General features: G+C 33.6%; 1 pseudogene; it reads left to right on the top strand.

Annotated features, from left to right (window-relative positions):
* Positions 1 to 12,720, top strand: part of LOC137618475 (uncharacterized) — a 184,946-nt pseudogene that overhangs the window by 148,605 nt on the left and 23,621 nt on the right.

The following is a 12,720-nucleotide window of genomic DNA, read 5'->3' as shown; positions in this document are numbered from 1 at the left end:
TTTTTTTTTTTTTTTTATTATTATTATTACTACTTGCTAAGCTACAACCCTATTTGGAGAAGCAGGAGGCTATAAGCCCGAGGGCTCTAACAGGGAAAATACCCTAGTGAGGAAAGGAAACAGGGAAATAAATAAACTACAAGAGAAGTAATTAGAATAAAATAGTTTAAGAACAGTAATAACACCAAAATAAATCTTTCACATATCAACTATAAAAACTTTAAAGAATGGAAGAGAAATAAGATAGAATAGTGTGCCTGAGTGTACCCTCAAGCAAGAGATCTCTACCTCAAGACAGTGGAAGACCATGGCACTACCCAAGACCAGAGAACAATGGTTTGATTTTGGAGTGTCTCTCTCCTAAAAGAGCTGCTTGCCATAGCATAAGTCTCTTCTACCCTTACCAAGAGTAAAGTAGCCACTGAACAATTACAATGCATTAGTTAACCCCTTCATCGGGGAAGAAAGGTTGGTAATATCAATGTTGTCAGGTGTATGAGGACAGAGGAGAATAAGTAAAGAATAGGCCAGACTATTCGGTGTATGTGTAAACAAAGGGAAAATGAACCGTAACCAGAGAGAAGGATTCAATGTAGTACTGTCTGGCCAGCCACAGGACCTAATAACTCTCTAATGGTAGTATCTCAACGGGTAGCTGGTGCTCTGCAAAATTTACTACCCACAGCATTGTAAATTGAACTACTCATGTGGTTGAGTTTTTTCTAATGTAAATTGATGTATTTGCCTAACATCTATTATGTAAACATTCTCTTGAAATTGGTGCTGCTATTTTACTTTATACTGTGATGAAATTGGGTTAGTTAGTTTAACAAAACATTTGAAAAGATGGAACTGTTTTTATTTATACTTCATAAATTTTATAAAATTTTTGTGTACTATTCATTAGTTTTCGTTCGCAGTTGCTGTTTTTATTATTATTATTATTATTATTATTATTATTATTATTATTATTATTATTATTATTATTTTTCTTTCGCAGTCGCTGTTTTTTTTAATAAATTACGTAACCCCTAATACATGAAAAGATATACGTCTAAGTTATTTTCACAAATTGGCAAAATTCCTTTATCTTTTTCCACCCGGTAAACGTTTACTCTATTGCTATATTATGAGACATTTTTTGCACGTTTAAATAGCATTTAGGATTTTTTTTTTATTATCTTATAATTGAGTTTGTTTTATTATACTTGGTGAGTAATAAGATGAATATTAGTTCTATATCTTCAGTTTATTTATATAGATTAGTCATAATACTTATGGCTTTGGTAATATTATCTCAGGTTATCCATTGATTCGGTTAGAGGAATATTCTCATCCATTTAAAAAAAAAAAAAAAAAAAAAAAAACATTCTGCCTTCTGCTGAATATAATTCTTTCACTATAGTCAGGCAGTCCGGATATTATCATCGATAAAATCATAATTTTCGTGGATTTTCTTTTTTTTAAGAATATTTATATATATAAGTGAAAATGCAAAAAAACAACCAATTCAAAATACATGAACAGAAATCAAACCTAATCAAATTAAAGCTAGCGATCATTATATTTTTGTTGATTAGATTTAATTTGGTAATTTGGGGCAAGCCAACTGGCTCTCTCTCTTATTAAGTGTAAACGTAGTCTAGTCTCTCCTTTTTCGTAGTTTGGAATTCTAGTTTCATGTGAATCATTTGAATTAATCTCTAATTACAAATATTGAAGGAGCGTGCAGAAGTCAATACGTTATAACTTAGTTTCCAAGTTTATCAAGTTTATTGAGATGTGAGACGAGGGTTCGATACTTTATTTGAATTTATCTGGATTACATATAGATTATCATGTCAAAATTACAGTTTTTTTTTTATTGAGGAATGTCAACCAAAGCAAGCAAACAATTAGACAACTGAGAGATTTTAAAGGTTTAAAGATTGCTCATGAGTCATGAATGCCATAGGCAAGGGACAGTAACAATGCCCTGGAGACTGACCATATGTATATATGATCAGCGTCCAATCCCCTTCTCCACCCAAGCTAGAACCAGGAAAGGCCAGGCAATGGCTGATGAGGACTCGGCAGGTAGACCTATAAGCTCCCCCAAACCCACCATCCTTAGCTCACATGGATGATTAGGTTGCAGACGCTACAAGAAACTATCGATCTTGATCGGGTCTCGAACTCCAGCCTGGCCTATCGTCAGGCAGGGAAGTTTTCTATATGTTACCACATGAACTTTGCTATTTTATCATTCCCCGTTATCTGGTCCTTCATCCCCAGAGAAGTGAATGCTGATTGGAGATGTGTAGTCCATGAATATCTCCCAATTAAATTTGAATATTTATGGATAAACGCAATATTGTAAGAAAATCCGTATTTAGTAGTAAGGTTGCTTATTCTGCCTTCACAGAATAGGTAATTATTTGTCCAGAGTTTATGAGAAAAATGGAAATACACACACACACTCCCACACACACACACACACACACACACACACACACACACACACACACACACATATATATATATATATATATATATATATATATATATATATATATATATATATATATATATATATGTGTGTGTGTGTGTGTGTGTGTGTGTTTGTGTCTGTGTCTGTGTGTAAGTAAATGCATAAATGAAACTTGTTCCTTCGTGTATTCTGCCATATAAAACTAAATGTTTAACCCTACGAACGTTTCGGTATGTTTATCCAAGAATGCAATTCAACCGCATTTGATCTAAGCAATATATATATTTGAAGAATGCGTTTAGTGTTGGTATTCGTACTGTAACACTGCTTTGGTATTACATTAAGATAGGACTGTTTATTTTTGTTGTATTCTCAAAAAAAAACAGAATATAATGACAAGTAAAAATGGTGTGTTGACATTATAGGTAATACAAATAATGCCTTTATTGATTATAAAAGAAGATTGAGATATTTTTTGTGGGGGAAGCAAACTGAGCAACAATAAAAAAAAAAAGGAAGGATATAATAAGAATATTTCAATTATCTATCGCAACATTATGTTACTATATTTTTGGATAGATCTGTGTAAAGTTAGTTTTATAGTAACTTGCTCATTTTGACATTTTAAAATAAAATGGTTTCATCGCGGTTATTCAGAAAAGTAATATGGGAATATTTAAAGTTAAAATGATCAGTTGAGGTACATAGTAGAAATATATCAGAATTTTGTCATGCGAGAAGTATTTGCCAAACATCAGGTAACGGAGGTATGTACGTTTTTGTATCATGCAAAATTACATATATAATATATGCATATATTATATATGCATACATATATAAATGTATATATATATGCATATATATATACATTTATATATATGCTTATATATATATATATATATATATATATATATATATATATATATATATATATATTTATATATATATATGTATATATATTATATATATATAATATATATATGTATATATATATATATATATATATATATATATATATATATATATATATATATATATATATATATATATATATATATATATATAGTCTTTTGATTACTTTCATTAATCGTACTCGAAGTAGTTTTGGATTAAGACAAATAATTATTTTATTTTGATCTAATTATAATGACTAAAATAATAATACCAATTCCCTAATATCGCAAGAGGGTCTGCCCCTCTCTTTTATTCTTCTCCTGTACTTCTCTTTCTCCCTATTTCCTTAATCTATCCCATCCCGAGTACCTGTCTTTGAACTCTAAACTGGATTGTATCCAGGGGTACTCTTCCTTTCCCCATATTCCCCATTTCCCTATTCTTCTTCTTATTATTATTAGCTTTGGGTTAAGACAAATAATTATTTTATTTTGGTCTAATTTTGTACCCGCTTCCATGAACATTCAAAAAGCATAATATTCTTGATTTATTGTAAAAACAATTCAGTCGCAAAGTTATTTAGATTTTACCATCAATTTTTAAGAACACCGATTAATATTTCATAACAGAAGCCTCTACCAAATAGCAAAGAATACAATTTGATATATTAAAATAAAAACAAATAATGAGAAAGGAAAATGAAAATGTGTTTAAATGTACCTTCATGTAAGGTAACTCAAACTCAAGAATTTGGAAGGCCACGGTGCAGAGGGGATATCACAGCACCACCCGGCGTAAGGGAACTAAATGTGTCACCTTAGATGACCCAGCTGTCACAGATAACGATGCAGATACTCCCATCAACTAGGGAACACATAGTTGAAGGAAGATATTAACTGGCTCAAATACCCTGGAGGGAAAAAGACGCAAAGGTGCATTTCTCAATAGCAAAAAAAAAAAAAAAAAAAAAAAAAAAAATATTCGGGTGTGGATTCCAGTTTAAAGGTTTAAAGGCCGCTCATGAATTGCAGGGTCAAGGGACAGTGACATTGCCCTATGGAGCAGGACAATGCCTTAGAGACTGACAATATTTACATATGATCAGCTCCAAAGCCCCCTCTCCACCCAAGCTAAGACCAAGGAGGGCCAGGCAATGGCTGCTGATGACTCAGCAGATAGACCTATTGAGTCTGGCAAAACCCTCATCCTTAGCTCACAAGAATGGTGAGGTTGCAGTGACCAAATGAACTGACGAGTTTGGGCGGGACTCGAACTCCAATCTGGCGTTCACCAGTCCGGGACGTTACCATGTGGATAGAAGAAACCTTGATTTATTAATTGTCTAGAAAGATATCACATTTAATGTGATGAGTAAATGAGGTACGAGATCATATGAGATTCACAGAAATCAGGGTTTGTACAGTACATAGAACTTACCCAAAAGTTAGATTAGAATTGTGCGTAGTATAAGAGTAAATAGTTTAAATGTCAGTTTTTTTTTTGTTTTGTTTTTTAGACTACAGAATGCGTAGTATAAGAGTAAATAGTTTAAATGTCAGTTTTTTTTTTTTTTTTTTAAGACTACAGAATTCTTCTTCTGTAGTAATGCACACCTGCAAGACATCCACTTTAGGACTCAGATCCTCATGAAATCTTAAATCTAATCCTTGAACAGTATTAAAAAAATCATAGTCGGTATTTGTCTAACAATACTATTATTGTAATTGTTGTTATTACTGCAATTATTATGATTATATTAAACATATTTTTATTTACATAACAAGCAGAAATGTCAAGGTCTCCGCCAGATGGTTTGATGGTATTACTATAAGTGGTGTTATTACTACAATTATTATGAGTATATTAATAATGGTATTTTTCCCCCATAACAGGCAGAAATGTCAAGGTCTTCTCCGCCAGATGGCTGGATGATAGTGTACAGCATCACAGACAAAGCCTCCTTCCAGAGAGCCGGGGAGGACCTATCGAAACTGAACAGCAACGCCCTCCTCCGAGGACGGGCAGTCATCCTAGTAGGCAACAAATGCGAGCTTGTGCGTTCCAGAGCTGTCAGTATTGATGGTAAGATGGAGACTTCTTTGTTGTCAAGTTGAGGAGGTCGTAAGTCAGAGCGTATAATTGCAGTATTCAATTATTATTGTAATTACTAGTCGGAAAAGCAGGGGAAAATAGCGCAGTAAGGAAAGGAAATGAGGAAATTAATAAACAAGAGAAGGAATGAATAGTTAAGATATAATTTAAGAACAGTAACAACGTTAAAATAGATCTTTCATATATAAACTGTAGACTCATGTTAGTCTGTTAAACATAAAAACATTCTCTGTAAGTTTGATGCTAACTTTTCCTCTGCATTCGATATTTAAAAGTTTAATTTTTATTTTGAACTCGCTTGTGATATGTAGTTCTTAATATAGGTTTTTGCTTTAAGTGGTACATTTTTCTGCTTATTTATTTGATTATTATGTCTCATAATTTGTTTTCTTTTGAAGTCATATTTCAAAGGATTCCGGCTCTGTTAAAAAAATAAATAGGAAGCTTAGAACTTGTGTTAAATTGGTTCTTGTTTCTCTTTACATTAGGATAATTTTCTAACATCTATGGACGAAAATTTTATAAATTTAGATTTGTTTTTAAACGTACAGTTACATACCAGTGATTTATGAGAAGCTTAAATATTCTGTGAAGTATCACCTGAATTTCTTTGTTGTCGAACTACGCCGACAGAAAATGAATCATCCAAGTGCGTAGACAACTCAAGACAAAACCATTTTAATCTGTCAGTAGTAAAGTTTCGAGAGTTGTGTAAAGGAATGAGGGTTAAAAAAAAGGAATTACGAGATCTTCCTGCCAGGGTGGCCCTCTGAAATATATTACTTTTCTTTGTTGATCTTCACACATTAGGAAACGTACCCGAAGAAGGGATTTAGATCACTTTCATGAAATTTGATTTGAATTTATTTCCGCAGGTTCTTCTAAAATATTCTTTACTTGAAAAAAGTTGAGGACTTCAATAAAACTTTCTCTTATTTGAGTTCAAATTCAAGTTTCTATGAAGTTTTCTTTGATTTTGGGACCAGATTTTCTAGGAACTCCCTTTTATTTCGATTCTGATTTCCTAGAAACTCCCTTTGACTTAAGTTCAGATTTCATAGAAATTCACTCTGATTAAGGTTAGGTATCTTAGAAGACCCATTTGACTTGGGTTCAGATTTCCTCCTAAAAGCTCCCTGTAATTAAGGCTCAGATTTTCTAGTAGATCCCTATGATTTGGGTTCAGATTTCTTAGTAGCTTCTTGTAATTTAGGCTCAGATTTCATAGAAACGCCCTTGGATTTAGGTCCAGATTTCGTAGAAACTCCCTTTGATTTAGATTCAGGTTTCCATGAAATTCTCTTTGATTTCTAGATTTTTATTAAGATTTCGTTGTTTTAGATCCACAGCCACATTTCTGGGAAGCTTTCTTTCATTTAGATGTATTTCAAGATTCCCTATCTATTTAAGTTACTTTCGATTTAGATCCAGATATCCATGATTCCAAGCTTTGTATGATTTACATTCAGATTTCCATTAAATCTCCTGTGATTTAAATTCAAATTCCCATTAAACTTTCTTTGATTTATACCCCTTTTTTATACCCATTTTTTTCATTTTTTTCCTTACTTTGCATTCAATTTTCCTTTGAAGATTTTATTTAAACCTAGATTACCAATAAGTTTTCTTTTACCCAAATCTAAATTAAGTCTTTCTATGATTTAAATCCAGAGCTTGGTAAAAAAAATATTTCTTCTTAGAGTTTTTGTGCATTTTATAATAAAATTTTGTAAGTTTTATTGTTTTTGCTGCTTCTAAACTCAATACTCAAAAGCATCTCCTTCCTCCAGATGGCCGAGACCTTGCCTGTAGCTATGGTGGCAAATTCATGGAGATCAGCGTCGGCATGAACCACAGGTGCGACGAGCTTTTGGTTGGAGTCCTAAACCAGCTTCGTTTGAAGGGGGAAATGGAGAGAGATGATGATGAGGAAGCTCCAAAGGAAAGGAGTTGGACGAGGTTAGCATTTCCTTACTGATCTGTAGATCCTTTCTATTTTTGGGGTTGTCGTAAACGATCAATTTATTAGACAATTTTTCAACGTAACATTTTTTACTTCAATAATGTAAAGCAAGCCTTTAATGTGCAACCTAGACTATCAAAATGTATTTCTATGAACCTCCCTGATGTTCATATTGCTTCTTTTCCAGAAGCCCAGTTTAATTGACATTTACCCTTAAATTTTCTTAGATGTTAAATTTTATTAGTTTTCCCTTCAATAACCACATGACCGTAAAGAAATGGAACATTCTTGTGGTAAGTGACAAGTAGTCCAGAGCTGATGTAATAGTCTCTCTTTGTCCCTTTCATTTTCTCTGTCGACACTGTTTACTTCAATCGTTCTCCAGTTAATTACATATTACTGCATATTAAGATGTCTTCTCCTGGATTTTTTAGCAATTATTGCATGGAGTGTTCAAGGGAATTGTTTCTGTGAGATCACATCCGCATTCTCTTTGTGCATTGTGTCGAGGGCAATACTGTGATTTGAATAATCGTTGTGAAGTGTTCTTCAATCAGATCCCTCTTATGGAAAAGTATGTTTCATTAATTGTCGATCAAGTTAAAAGTTAAAATTACTAAAGAGAACTTGCTTTTAGCTAGGGAAAAATCTAGGGAACACTAGGCTAGTTGATTATTGTGGGGAAGATGACGATAATAACATGCCTCTACCTTTGAATAATTCACATAATCCGTGATGAGCTTGAAAGGTCTTGACATTGCTAGCTTCCTTTGTTAAAATCAAAAGTTAAGTAAATCCTCCATTAAAAATGATAATTCTGACCATGATCATAACTATTTCCTTTCCAAGTTGTGTCTAGTATTACTTTCTGTCAGGTCTCTGAAACTTCACTGTGTAATAAAGATTGAATAGGTTCTCGCAGAGCCTGGAATTTTTCGATTACTTTAGAACCTTCTGCTACTAAACCCTTACATTATTGTACCCTTGTCTCTCGATGAAACAACTAGATTGTCAGGCAGAAGACCAAGTTGTTAGTTGGTAAAGTAAGCTCACATAAACTATCTCATATTACATATTTAGTTGGTTTGACATATTGTATGATTCCCTTAAATCTTGATGAGGTGAATGATGTTTCAACTAAAGTTAGTCGTTTGCCTCATGTGTTCTGTTTGTTTGCAAGCTATCAATAGCTTATCATGGGTTAACTCTAGTTCATGGGTTGCCAAAATGAGTTTCCTGTATGTATACTCAACATCCCCCATATCCAACTGTAAACAAAATGGGAAGTCAGCTGATTTTACCTTGGTTCCGCGTGCGATACTGGAAGATGAAGACAGAAAACCCAGAAGCAGACTTTGAAAGTGAGGAATTATGACCTTTTTAAATCTTCCGTAACCTTATTCTTGAGAAATACCCTAATAAGTTAAGTAAAATAAGTTTGAAAGCTTCTTATTCTTTCAAATCTACGGAAGTAGCTACTTCCAAGACTGTTGATATCCCATAGCTCTCAACTTCGTGTAGGAAAGAAACCATATATTGTTGTCCCAGATTCAGAAAAAGGCTAGCAATTCTGGTTCCTGTTTAGACCTTACGCTTTCTATAATGCAGATGCTGACTTCTATAGGAATCATCAGTTGGCTAAATTTGTCTTGAATTTAGATTGGATTTCAAGTCTTGATTCCAACATATTGCCTCATAAATGAAAGTTTTTAAATTCAGGTTTTGCAAGTTGAATGACTAAGAGATGCTTGTAGGGAGTGTTCTTGAATCACTTTCCTTAGCAGATTCTATAGGTTTTTATTGCATTTTAATTGGGTTTCTTCCTAGATTTGTTAGCATTTCTGCATAGGGAAATTACTGTGTTTTAGATGACCGTTATGAGGAGTACGATGTCTCCCTGAGCCTCTCAGGGAAATATGATCAAGTTCTAGAGTTTATAAACTGGAGAATCTATATTGCACAGTAGTAAGCTGCTGTATATTAAGCAGAACAACTGGCATTCGATTTTCTTAACAACTGAGAGAAAGTAATTGTTAGTTCAAGGAGAAGAGAATAGTTGTTTATTGCTAACGATATGACACGCTAATACTCACTTGCCCTCCAAATTTTGTTAGTAGTGAGCCTTAAAATATTTAATCTTTAACTTCTTTTGTCATTCTCAGAAGGCCATAGAGTTTTTTCTTGTAGGCAGTAAGTCTGACTTGCCTGCTTGGTTGTTTACACTAACCTCATAGTTGAGTCTAGTACAGTAATCACGTTCCTTCAATAAGGGTTCTGAATGTTCGCTGCCCCTATCAGAGTTGAGTTCCTCATGTAGGCTCAAATTCTTTAATTACTTTAAAAGTTTTGAATTCTTTAATTGCTTTAGATCCTTCTGCTGATAAACTCTTGCAGTTCCCTATATTCACTCTTTTAGACATCTAGATTGTGAGGCAAAAGACTGTGTAGGTAGTCTGGATCCCTATATCCTTCCTGTTGCTAAAGTGAGTTCTTTCAAGCAAGTTTTTTTTTTTTTTTTATGTGGAAGGTACCATTTTACATCGTATATCCTCTTAACCTTTTATGGTTTTTAGTGATGTATCTGCTAAAGTTGGTCGATTGCATCATAGTCCGGTGACAGCGTTTTCATATGCTTGCAAGCTCAGCCACTAGCTCATCACGGGTTTACATTAGTTGACTAAATACTAATACTCCGGCCTTAATTGCCATTGCGAACCTTACTATGAAGAGGCTGGTTATTTATATTTACTGAAGAAGTATAGTTAAAAATAACAAGAGTTTAATACACAAATAATCCATTGCTTTTATGTGGGAGGGGTTGTAACTTACACCATACCATTTGTCTCTGAACATCAACATATGCGTATCATTATCATGGCAATTGTAAGCTGTGGCTTTAAGAGGAAAGTGTAGAATAAAGTCTTATAGTTAAAACTACCTTATAAATTGCTTTTATGGTAAGTTCTGATGCAGCTCTTTCCTCGAAGTATTCCTAGACAACTGTATAAGATTATGCAGTGTATACCTCTCAATTCCCCCTTATAGGTGGGTAAAAGTCATTAAATTGTTATCAGTATTGCAAAGAGTAACTGTTAATTTTAGTTTAGTTTAGTCTGTAAGTCTTTGATACCTTATATCAGACTTTTCTGATACCTAAGTTCATTATAGATTTCATCATAATGACCTCCTTTTGAGTCAATTTTGACTAATAAATAAAAACCTTTGTATTTAAGGTTTACTTGCTAATTTTCTAATTGCTATTATGGGGTAATTATCTCAGAAGGGTCATTCAAATACCTTCCTTTGCAGTTAATTCTGGTGGTTTAGAAAGCTTTATTTTAGCAAAGAAGGCTAGGCTCATTGGTTATAGAGGGAATGATGACACCACTACCACTCCAGGCATAGTCTTTACTACAGCCTAGCTAGTTGGTTTTTTGTTATATTAGGATTTTAATGCCAATAACTCCTTTTGTGGTGGCTCAGAAATCAATATAATTCTTGATTAAGAGACATATTTTAAGCCTAATCAATCCTTTTCTAATTCCCATCCTAACTCCTCAAGTGGTAACTAATGGTTTTAAGTCTAGTGGTACACAATATCTATGAGAGATATTCTGGCAGAGCCTCAAATTCTTTATTTGTGTTACCTTTCAATAGTGAAAACATCGCTCTCCCTCATTTCTTGCTGATCTCTCAGACACCAAGAATTTGTGAGGCTGAAAACCGAGATGGTAGTCTAGATCCTATTTCTCCTCTTGATAACATAAATTCCTCCAAACTCTGATTATCCCTTTTGTACCTAGATGTTTATCAAGATATTTTAGTATTCATGAAATAAGGGTTCTGTACTTATTATCATATCCACTGTTTGCCATGGTTTGGGAAATGTTAAACAGTTTCAGGATTACTATGAACAATAAAATGACGATAATAGGAATGGTTCATAGATCAGTGGCCCCTGTTGTCACTGTCCAAGATGATTGCTGTACAAAGCCAATCTGCTCAAACAAGCTATTTCATAGGCAATTCGTCCAAACCCATCAATGCTACATCTGACTTCATAGAGACTATCCACTGTAGCCTCAGAAAAAAAAGGGGGGTTTCAAAACCCTCTAGATTGTCTATTATAGGTTCTAATAGACAGTCGACTGATAAAATATATCAAACATGAAAGTTTTATTTTGACTGACACAAACCTAAGAATCTGTCATTGAATAAGCCTAGTATGAATATTGTTAAATTTTTATGGTTCCTGTTATAAAAAGCTATCAAATTTAGCTGGTAAGGGATATAGATCTATACTTAATTCTGCGCACAAGGATCTGTGATTAGAGCAATCCATTTCAGGTATCGAGGCAGATGTTATTTAGATCGTAGAGTATTGAAAGGCCTCCATCAGTCAAGTCAGTTTTCAGGAAATTGGATCGGTTTTCACAGTATTTAAAAGGTCTGAATTTTAAATCTCTCTCTTAAAGATCTCACGGGTAAAATACTCTTCCTGTTGGCATTAACTTCAACTAATGCATAAGTGGACTACAAACACTGTGTGTCAGAGTAGACTTTGGGGAACACAAGATAAAATCACCTTGTCTTTTTTTGTCTTCCTTCAGAATCATAAATTATTTTGAGACTAAGAGTTTGCCTCAATTTGTTCACATCCTTTCTTTAAAAATGGATGAAAGCATTTCAGCAGAAAACAGGGTTCTTTGTCCAGTAAGCCATTCAGTATTATTTGGACCAAACTTCAGGTATTGAAGGTAGTGTCCCTAGTTTGTTTTGCTGATTTAGGAAGTTTGAAGTTTGGTCATAAAAGCTCACTAAGATTTTGATCCAAATCTAATAAAAGGCTTTAAAAGGAAGGGACATAATATTAGTAGTGCGGCTACTTTAAATTTTGTAGAAAGCTTTCTTTGGAAAGAGTTTTAGCAATAGCTTAATGACGTATCAAAGTTGGTTTTCGCCAAACATTATGTTAAAGAATCGTGGTTTGCTTAATAAGATTACTTGGCTCCTGTCTCCATAGTGACTGCAGGTCCATGGTCTAATTGATTTCGAGTTCAGTTGATTTATAACTCTCTTATCTATGAGTATATTGGGTTTTAATTTGATAGTCGATTTGGAATCAATCAAAAGTATCCTTTATAGACCACATACAGTCTGGTATTTTAAATAGCTTTAGTAAGCAATCGGGACCCCAATCTCTCGCTCTCTTGGACACAAAAACAGGACTAAAAATCACACAACACTATTATAAACGTATAAAATAAAAATGTACATCCAT

The sequence above is a fragment of the Palaemon carinicauda genome, chromosome 24 (genome assembly GCF_036898095.1).
Source record: "Palaemon carinicauda isolate YSFRI2023 chromosome 24, ASM3689809v2, whole genome shotgun sequence".
NCBI lineage: Eukaryota > Metazoa > Arthropoda > Malacostraca > Decapoda > Palaemonidae > Palaemon > Palaemon carinicauda.
This window is presented reverse-complemented; position numbering and strand designations above follow the sequence as displayed.